Consider the following 10,241-nt stretch of genomic DNA (forward strand, 5'->3'; position numbering starts at 1 on the left):
TTTCCACCTGTGGCAGCTCTTATCTGCTGTAAGTGGAGTGATGGGCTTAGGTCGAGTGGGGAAGGGCAGATGAGATGGAGAAATCAGGCACAGAAGGCTTACACTTCTTTCAGTAGAGCTTCTGTTTCACTTTTACTCCCTCCTTTTTCTACCTGCATCCACACAATGTAATAATATCATGTCCCCTTTTCTGAGTGCCTATTATATGTCATTCAGTTCAGATCAAAATACATGACCTCAGGTAACTGTCTCCATAACCCCATGGGGTTTACAGAGGTGGGAGCTCAACACTGGGTTGTTTAAAATACTTTCCTGGTGGTGGGCTGATACCTGATCTCCAACATGGTAATACCGATATCTGGGCTCTTCCAACTGAACCTCAAGTCACAGTAACAAACCACAAAGTCACAGCCATGGGCATGGTTTGACTCTGACCACTGATGACCTCCCCGCTATCGAGAAGCATTCTCCCAAGTACATTTCCTCAGGGCACCAACTCCTAGGACCTTATAAGGAATCATCTTAAAAACCAAAAATCTGTTTGGGGAACAGAGTTAAAAACGCGTAACCAGGTTTCTTTACTCCTGGACTCTCTGTGCAGTATGCTGTGTTGGCTGTCATTTCCGCCTCTATGATGTTAAGGCATTTTACTTAACCTCTCAGAGCTTTAGATTCCTCTGCCGAAAAATGAGTAATAATATCTGCCTCTTGAATTATTAAATATGATTTCTTTTCTCTTTCTGTTTTTGGCCAGGTTCACTTACTTTCTATTAAATGAAGTGAATTCTAGCAACCAGAAAGGAATCTGAATAACTGTTGCAGAAAAAAATCATTCTCATAATAAAATAAAGGTAATGCATACTGGTTCAGAGGATAGCAGGGCACATATTTTCCATTTATTGTATTGGTTTTCATAAAGGGAACGATGCATCTAGGGTAGGGAAGCTCATGATGAAGCATTCTGGGGGCAAAATTGCATATTAACGTGGCATCGCTAGGAAAGAAAGCCACATGTGTAAGCACCTAATGGTGGAAATGCAGTCACTGTACCAGCAAGTGAGGGGGCTGCAGTTTGCCAGCCCCTGGTCTAGATGCTGCATGTAGATAGACAAGTTGATCAGCATGATATTTTGCTCACTTTTTAAAAAAACGTTTTTTGTTTGTTCAGCAGAACACTTAACATCTTTCAGAACTTGGTTCTTTTGTCTTTATTTTTTATTATAGTTGATTGACAATGTTGTGTTAGTTTCAGGTGTACAGCAAAATGATTCATTTGTACATATTTATATAAATCTATTGTTTTTCAGATTCTTTTCCATTACAAGATATTGACTATAGTTCCCTGTGCTATCTAGTAGGCCCTTGTTGATTATCTATTTTATTTAAAGTAGTCTGTATGTTAATCCCAAACTTCCAATTTATCCCTCCACCACCTTTCCCCTTTGGTAACCATAAGTTTGTCTTCTGTGTCAGTGAGTCTATTTCTGTTACTGTTTCTATTTCTTTCAGAACTTGTATTCTGAATAACACGAGTTTTGGAAAACTTCAGAACTTTGAGTTTCAAGGTCATTTCCTCAGAAGAGTGGACACTAGAGCAATGAAGGTGGGGGTGAACTGGCATTAGGCAGAGGGGTCCAGTCTGTGGGGAACTGGGCTACCGATCTTAAAAGTTCAAGTCCTCTGACAGCCAGAAGGGGTCTCAGACCCAGGGTCCAGGCAGAGGCTTATCCACCTGCTCATGATGGATGGAACTTACAGAGCAAGGCAACAGTATGGCTTTCTCAAAAAGATTTGTTTTACTTGTTTAGTCAGGGAATGTCTGCAAGTAACCAAACCTACTTGAAGACCCTTTGGGAGATAGAAGAATACCAAGATTAAGAACATGACCTCTGGAGCCATACTGCCTGGATTCAAGTTATTGTTCCACCTTGGCTTGAGCAAGTTAGCTAAAATTTCTATACCTCAGTTTTCTTGCCTGTAGAATGGGGATATCTAACTCACAAGCAAGAATTCAATGCATTATGTTTAAAGTGATGGCACAGGGTGAACACTATGTGAGTGTTGCTGCTAGCATTAATTTTCTTTTGTTATTATTAGTTGTTTATGTTATTGTTATTTCAGAGCTTATTGAATCACCTAGCTTCACATGAGGTAAGAGGTCATTATAAAACTCCCTCCAGATTTTTAACTCTTCTTCTGTTTGTTCACTCTTCTCTCTGCATAGGACTATTTCATTTTATTATATACATGGTCCATCATGGCTGCCTTAAAATGGAAGCCCAACCCCCCCCCAGCCCACATCCTCTGCTAGGCCAGAATCTCACAGTGCCCCACAACCATGCTCAGTTGTGTCAGGGGCCCACCACCCTGACCCCAGAGTCCCTGTAATCCATAAGTCTACCCCTTCCACATCTCTGGGAAACCCTGGGTCTCCACAAAGGCAATGCACTCTACAGGTGGAAATGATGAGCATGTCTAGTGCTGTGTCCTGAAGCTAAGTTCACCCCAGGCACACCGGACGCAAGTCAAGACATCAGACATTAGCTAGACACTGAGTCATCAGTGGAGAGGAAATTTTCCTTTCCACCCAACTATCCAGGCTTCCGTTGACTCAGGACCTGGGTAAGATTCAGCACATGGGTAGCAGGATTTTATAGCAGACCTATGGGTTGATCTGGGCTGGGTGGAAACAGACAATGTGTGTACACAAATAACTCTAAAACATGGAAGAATTTGCTTATCTTCATCCATTTGCTCACTTGCTCGACAAATATTTATTGAGTGACTTCCGAGTGCCATACTAGGTAATGTGCATTTTTAAAAATTAATAGAACAAATACACATCATTTAAAAAGGGATGAGGAATATTTTTGTAATCTCCAGAGGTGATGCTCTCAACCCAGTCCTCTATGTGAACATTTATTTTGGAGATTCCCTGATGGTAATGACAAATCTTATTGTCTGTCTTATTCACATGCCCAGAAGTTATTATTACTCAACCAACTTACTATGATCCTTATACAGAACAATCTCTGGAAATTGGCAAAAGTACTTACTATGAAATATTTCATACATACAGTAAGGAAATAACATATATTGCATAAAAGCTATAAAATAATAAAATGAAAACCCATATGTATACCACTACGCTTAAGAAATAGAATACTAATTCCTCTGAAACCTCCCGTGTGCCCCTCCCAAGTTGGAGCCCTATCCTTTCACAAAGAGTAGATCACTCACCTGAATATGATGTAACTGTTCTCCTGTCTTTCTTCATAGGTTTTATTACATGTGAATATATCCTTAAACAAGATGTCATTAGTCTTGTCTATTCTGAAATGCCATATAAAAGGAATAACATTGTACGTGTTCTTTCTAGATAGATAGATATTTCATATATATTACATATATATCTCAACATTATAGTTTTAAAGTTTATTAAGATGGATACATATAGCTGGAGTTCAGTTATTTTATTGTAGGGATATTCCATTGTATGACTTTATCATTGATTGGTTGATTGATTGGTTCATTCATTCATTCCCATGTGACTATGTTTAGATTTTTGTTATTAAAAACAATTAATCTATGGACTTCTCAGCCAGGTCTGTGGTGCAGCTGGGCAGCACGTTGGGGTGGAGGTGCTGGGTCATCAGGCTTGTGCATCTCCGCATTTACCGGATAACGACACATCATCTTCTAAAGGGATTGTACCACCTTACATATTTGTCATATATACATGAATTTGTGCTGGATTGATAGATGAATTTGAGAACTGGTACATTTATAATATTGAGTCTTCTTATCCATGTGTATGACATATTCATTCTCTTTGCATTGAATATTTGGGTTATTTCCAGATTTTTGCTGTTAAAAATATTTAATTTATTGGGATTTTGTTTGATGCCTTTCAGCATCATTGTATAATTCCCTCCTTTTAAGACTTGCACATCCTTTGTTAAATTCTCTCCTAGGTACCTTACACTCTTTTGCTGCTCTTACATGTGGCAACATTTTTTAATGGAACATCACTGTTGTTTGAGAGCTTCATTGCAAACTACATTCTTAGTGTGCTGCATTGCCCTTCAAAGACTTGGAGGTGGATGAGATCAAAAAAATAATTATAATAAAGTGGGAAAAAATAGGATCTTTGAAGTCATAACTCAGAAAGCACTGTCCAACATTTGTAGCTTAATAAAATTTTAGGTAAAATTCTTAGGAGAAAATGAATAATCTCAGAAATATTACTCTTATAAATGCAAGTCAGTGAAGCAATGGCAACCCTCATATAGCTGATGGCAGAGAGGTTGCGTGTGTGGACATGGCGGTAGAATTCTGGGGTCATCTGACTAATTTCCATGTTTACAAAATTCTAAGTTTCTAATTAAGCTGTGTCAAAAATCTAGCAGAAATGGATAAAATTTGAGTTTAATTGAGGTGTATTGTTTGATTGTCTAAGGAAAGAGCCAGGGTTGTCAGAATAATTAAGGCATGGTGCGTCACGGAATAAGAGGCCTGGTTACAGAAGCTGAGGGGTAGGGTGGACTGACCATGAAAAATGGCTAATGCCTCTGAGCTATGAGACCATTTAGGTAGGACAGTTGTACTGTTTGCTTTTTTGTTTTCAGAATTACAGAGTGACATTGTGGTAGGATTACTGTTGTTCTTCTCTCCTTCAGGAAATTTTAGGTCCTCACTTCCTTCAGCTGAGGTGTGGTCATGTGACTTGCTTAAGCCAATGAAATGTCATTGTGTCTTCCAGGGAAAGCAGTTAATTCTCCGTCTCTCTTTTCCTGACTGGGTGGGGTATGGAGGGGTAACACCAGAAGCTCACATGGAAAACAGCTGCTGGGGTTGTTTATAAAGACCTGCAGTGGACCTGAGTGAGGTCAGAAAGAAATACACTTTTCAAAAAAAATTTTATTGAAATATAGTTGATTTACAATGTTGTATTGTTTTCAGGTGTACAGCGAAGTGATTCAGTTATACACATACATACATATATATATTCTTTTCTGGATTATTTTCCATTATAGTTTCTTATAGGATATTGAGTATAGTTCCCTGTGTGGATGGACCTAGAGATTATCATACTAAGTAAGGTAAGTCAGACTGAGAAAGACAAATATCATATGATATCGTTTATATGAAGAAATACACTTTTGTTGATGAAGAGTTTATGTTGTTTGCACTGCAGCATAGCCTGATGGTCCATTTTCTGTGTCATGAATTTGAGGATGAGCAGTCAGGACCTGGGATCTCAGTTTTGGAGATCTGGAATCTCTCTTTCCTCACATGGACACTGCCAGACTTGAGGAAGATGGGACTTGATATTTATTCAAGAAAAATTCACGCTCACAGTTTGGGGATAAGAGTGAAGACGAGAGTGAAGTTACATGACCAGAAGGATTCCATTCCCCTAAACCATAATTTGACTATCTTTCAAGGATAAAATAAGACGTCCATGTATACACATAGGCCTACATACACTTGATTTGAACAGATGTGCAAGCTCTGTGTCTTCTAAGTTCTCTAAAATCGGCTATAGCTCTAGAAAATAGCTACTTCTCACAACAGGGCTCTGTTCTTAGCCCATCCATATACCTTACAAGAACCAGTGGTACAGAATTTATCTCAAAAGTGCAAAATGTAACATTAATTTAAAGGCTTCCCTTTGAAGCTAGTAACTCGTCTTCCTTTCTTCACCCCTCATGTCTCTTGCCTGGTGAGAGCCGTCACTTCACCTGGGGTCATTGAAAATCAAGGTGACTTTTAATCCTGGCATTTCTCACCCCCAATACTCTTTTCTCATGCTCCCACCTCAAATGGTCTCTGTCTTTGCCTTTCCAGAATCTGTAGTCTACACACTAATAGCTGCCTTCCTAACTCTTATGCAAGTGACCTTGTTTGCTCTTCCCAAAAAGTAACAAACAAAACCCTTCAAAACTTGTAAGATCACACGCAGATCCCTCTCTGATTTGGCATAGAGGGAAATTCTATTTTCCTTTTCATCCCTCCTTATTTTTTTACCTCTGCCCATTCCCCTCTCCTCCTCCCTTTCTTCACCTTTTATACCTGCAGAGAAATCTCCACCCTCTCTTTATGGTACATTCCAGTCCTAGAGCTGTGTTACAGGTAGTCACAGAAACACTGGCTATAACAAACCAACAGGAGCTGAAATTCAGACAACCCCGTTTTACAGGATGGCAAGAAGACACAGGGGTGGTACATTAGGTTCGTACTGCCTTACACACAGTGCAGGGGAGGCCTGTTGGTGGATCTGAAGCCACAAGGGAGACTAAGCTAATGGGGGCAGGGTGAACTCAGGATGTATTTTTCACTCAAAGACCTTTTATGAAGGAAGCGAGAAGGGAGAGAGTAAGTCACTGCACTAGTAAGTAACTAGTAAATACAGTTTTGACATTTCCTTCGAATGAGGTAAGTCTCAAAAGTTAGGGTCCCATAATAATTAGAGTTATTTCTTTTCTTTTAATTTCATGTTTCTAAGCACCTAACAGTTTTATAGGATTTTAATTTGGAATCCAATACCCCCTGAATGATTACTCCAATACACAACTACTGTTAACTTAGATGTAATAATAATAACATTATCTATGATTTATGAGGGCGTATTATGTGCTAATAACTGCTTTAAACACTTTCAATTCTCATAGAAATTCCACAAGTAAGGTGTTATGAGCTCTGTTTCTCCAATGAGGAAACAGCCCTTAGAGCCAGAGATTAGAAACCCTTGGGCAAATTCCAAGGTGAACATTTGTGAACACAGAATGGGGACTCAGTCCTAGGAGGTCCCATCTCAAACTTCAGGCTCTAAACCCCCAGTGCATGTGCATCTGCTCTGATTCTGAGACTTTACATGCCTCCTGGAAGAACTTAATATACTTGATTTGGGTCATCTGGAATTTTTTCTTAGCAAACAAACACGGAAGTGGAACTCAGGATCTCGGTATCTTATCCTTACACTGTCCCTTTTCCTGCCCTGTGATGGCAAAATGGTGATCACCAGACAGCCAAAGGAAAGGAGGCCGGCGCTGGAGGTGTGTGGCCTTGCATCCTTACAAACTCAGTTTCCGCACCCAGGATTTGAAGAGTTTGTGGCACTCACAGGTTTACCCCAGGGGTCTCTTACAGAGGTGAAATTTGGTGGCTCTGCCCTCTCAGTGCCTGGCTTTTATGCGGCCTCATATCTGAATTTAGAGTGACTCTGGCTTCCCCACAGGCATTTTTCCTCGGTTCAGAGAACATCAACAACATTTGCAGCGTTTGAGGGGCGATTCCCGTGAGAAGACTAAAATCCATTACTTTCAATGGCCTAAAAGCTTTTTTACTTACAAAGCTTTTAAGGCAGATGAAGCTGGTGCATCCCTGGAACCTCTCACTCTCCTTTTCCCCTCACTTCAGGCCTACTGGAGCCAGTAAATTAAAACCTTTGCCTTTGACATTTGGGTTGGGAAAAAGTGAAAACTGATCTAATAATAATTAGTTATGGTTTTATATGCGAGATTGGAGCCTTCTCATTTTTCACTCTGGAGCCTGGTGAGAAAGAGCTAAGAGCAAGGAGAGATTGATGGGGGAGCATAAACCCCTGAAATGTTCCCATGCAAAAAGAAGTAAGCGATCCTTGGGCACCCTCTTATATCATGTTAAGAGCCCATGACAGCCCTAAAAGAATTAGGGAAACCCAGGGAAGGTGGGGGATAAAGGAGTTTTCTTTGCTCTCTTAGGCCAGGCACCTTGGCCTGTGAATCACTGCCTGTTCACTCTGTAAAGACTGTGGTCTCAGGCCAGTCCCCCTCTTCAGGCTCCAAGAAATAGGGATTGGGTTCAGATAACTGGCTCTGGGTAAATAGCAGCTTGTTTTGGTAACACTAGAGATGTATTTACTTTTCACTTCATGAAGGGGAGTGATGTCTTGGGTAAGACATGACCCGACACAAACTATAAATTTGAAGTCCAAACATTATAGGGCAAATTCTTTCCAGAAATTTCCAATTTGTTACTATGTAAAAATCACTGTCGGTGGTTTGAGTTGCTGTGGGGATATTTCATTAACTTTCTGAAGGGAGAATACTATGGAATGGAGAGGCAAACATGTTTGCGTGTGTGTGTGTGTGTGTGTGTGTGTGTGTGTGTGTGTGTGTGTGTGTTGTGTACTGCACAGCTGTAATTTGACATAATCTGGTAAAATCAGCCTATTTCTCACTGGTGGGAAGTTTAGTCTGGCTCAGAAAGTTGCAGAGAGTGTGAGGGGAACTCTATTGAGTTGAGAAAGAAAGTGCTAAATAATTCTTGAAGTATCACTCTTAGAAAGAATGTAGATTAGGAGAGAAAGAAAAGCTGATACAGGAGAGAAAAAATGGATGGTGTCTTGCAAAGATTGGTCCTGCATTTCTTCATTGTCTCCCAACAGGGATTAAAATGTGAATGTAGACCTCAGGCTGAGCAGGGACCAAGCGCACTCCTGAGGACAGGCCAGCGACAGCTGATGACCCCAGCGTGTCAGAGCCCTGGAAGCTGATGCCAAGGGAAGCCAGGGGGTGGGAGTTGGGGGGGTAGACCGGGGATCAGACGCTGCCCCCCAGGAATGCTGATCAGAAGTCAGCAGGGATGGCAAGCCAAAAGCCTGCTCTTATCCATCATGAGTGAGGTGGCAAGATTCCAATGACAAGAATTTTAGCTGAATGATTAAGTGTAAGGAAATAGGGATAGAACAAGACAAGGCACGTGGTGGGGCTTACCACAGAGGACAGTGATTTCATTGATGGGAATGAGAGATTAAATTACGACATTTAAAAAATAGTAACATTGGGCTTCCCTGGTGGCGCAGTGGTTGAGAATATGCCTGCCGATGCAGGGGAACACGGGTTCGTGCCCTGGTCTGGGAGGATCCCGCATGCCGCGGAGCAACTAGGCCCGTGAGCCACAACTACTGAGCCTGCGCGTCTGGAGCCTGTGCTCCGCAACAAGAAAGGCCGGGACAGTGAGAGGCCCGCGCACCGCAATGAAGAGTGGCCCCTGCTCGCCGCAACTAGAGAAAGCCCTCGCACAGAAACGAAGACCCAACACAGCCAAAAATAAATAATCAGTAAATGTATATATATGTAAAAAAAGTAACATTTTCCTAAATACCAAGAAGCCCACTTGCAAACTTAGTGGTAGATAAAAAGTGTGTAACCACCGAAGAGAGGGCATTCTATGTCCAGTATTAGAGGTGCTACCAGGCAGCAGTTTTGGACTTTTTCATATTAACATGATGTTGTTTATGTTATTTATGTTTTTCATTTCCTACACAGGTGGGAAGGCTTGATGTAGTGGTTCTCAAACTTGAACAGTTGTCAGAATCACCTAGAAGGCTTGTTAAAACACAGATGGCTGGGCCCTAACTCCAGAGTTTCTGATTCAGTAGGCCTAGGTGGGGGGTGAGGTGGGAGGCTTCTAACAGGTCCCAGACACTCTTGCTGTGGCTGGTCCTGGGACTGCACTTTGAGAACCACAAGCCTAGTGCATTCAGAATTGATATATATCAATGCATAAAATACATTTATATTTACTCACTTCTGCACCTGTCTTTAGCAGGAAGTGTAATAGACTATAATAAAGCCAAAACTTGTTGAGCTGAACCGAGATCATTGCTGGTGGTGAGAACCCAGGTGTTCTGGATTCCTGGCATGTGCTGCTGGCTGACGTAAACATGGGACTGAGGAAAGGAGCTGAAAGATTAGGTAGAATGCTAGAGTGGAAGGGAGCTGTGTGAAAGCATGATGATCACCTATGGATGCTGACTCAGGAAGCTTTGAATTCCAATTCCCACTGTGACACTCACTAGCTTTAAAAACAGCACACTACTTAAACCAGATGAGCCTCAGTTTCCTCCTCTGTAAAACTGGGGTCCCTACAGGGCTTGTGTTTCACCCACAATTCTTAGTTACAATCAACTGAAGTCCACTCTGGCTGAATGAAACAGAGAAGCATTGCATTAAGGATATTAGATTCTATAGGAAAAATGAAATGCTTTACCAACAAGTCAGTGGTATGAAAAAATGTAAGATGCTGCTGTTGAATAAAAGAGAAGACATAAGAAACCTAACAATCAAAGGCAACTGGTGGGCTTTGTTTGGATCCTTATTCAAACAAACTTACCTTAAAAAGAACATTGGGGAGGGCTTCCCTGGTGGCGCAGTGCTTGAGGGTCCGCCTGCCGATGCAGGAGACGCGGGTTC

This window comes from Lipotes vexillifer, unplaced genomic scaffold (assembly GCF_000442215.2).
Source record: "Lipotes vexillifer unplaced genomic scaffold, Lipotes_vexillifer_v1.1 scaffold252, whole genome shotgun sequence".
NCBI lineage: Eukaryota > Metazoa > Chordata > Mammalia > Artiodactyla > Lipotidae > Lipotes > Lipotes vexillifer.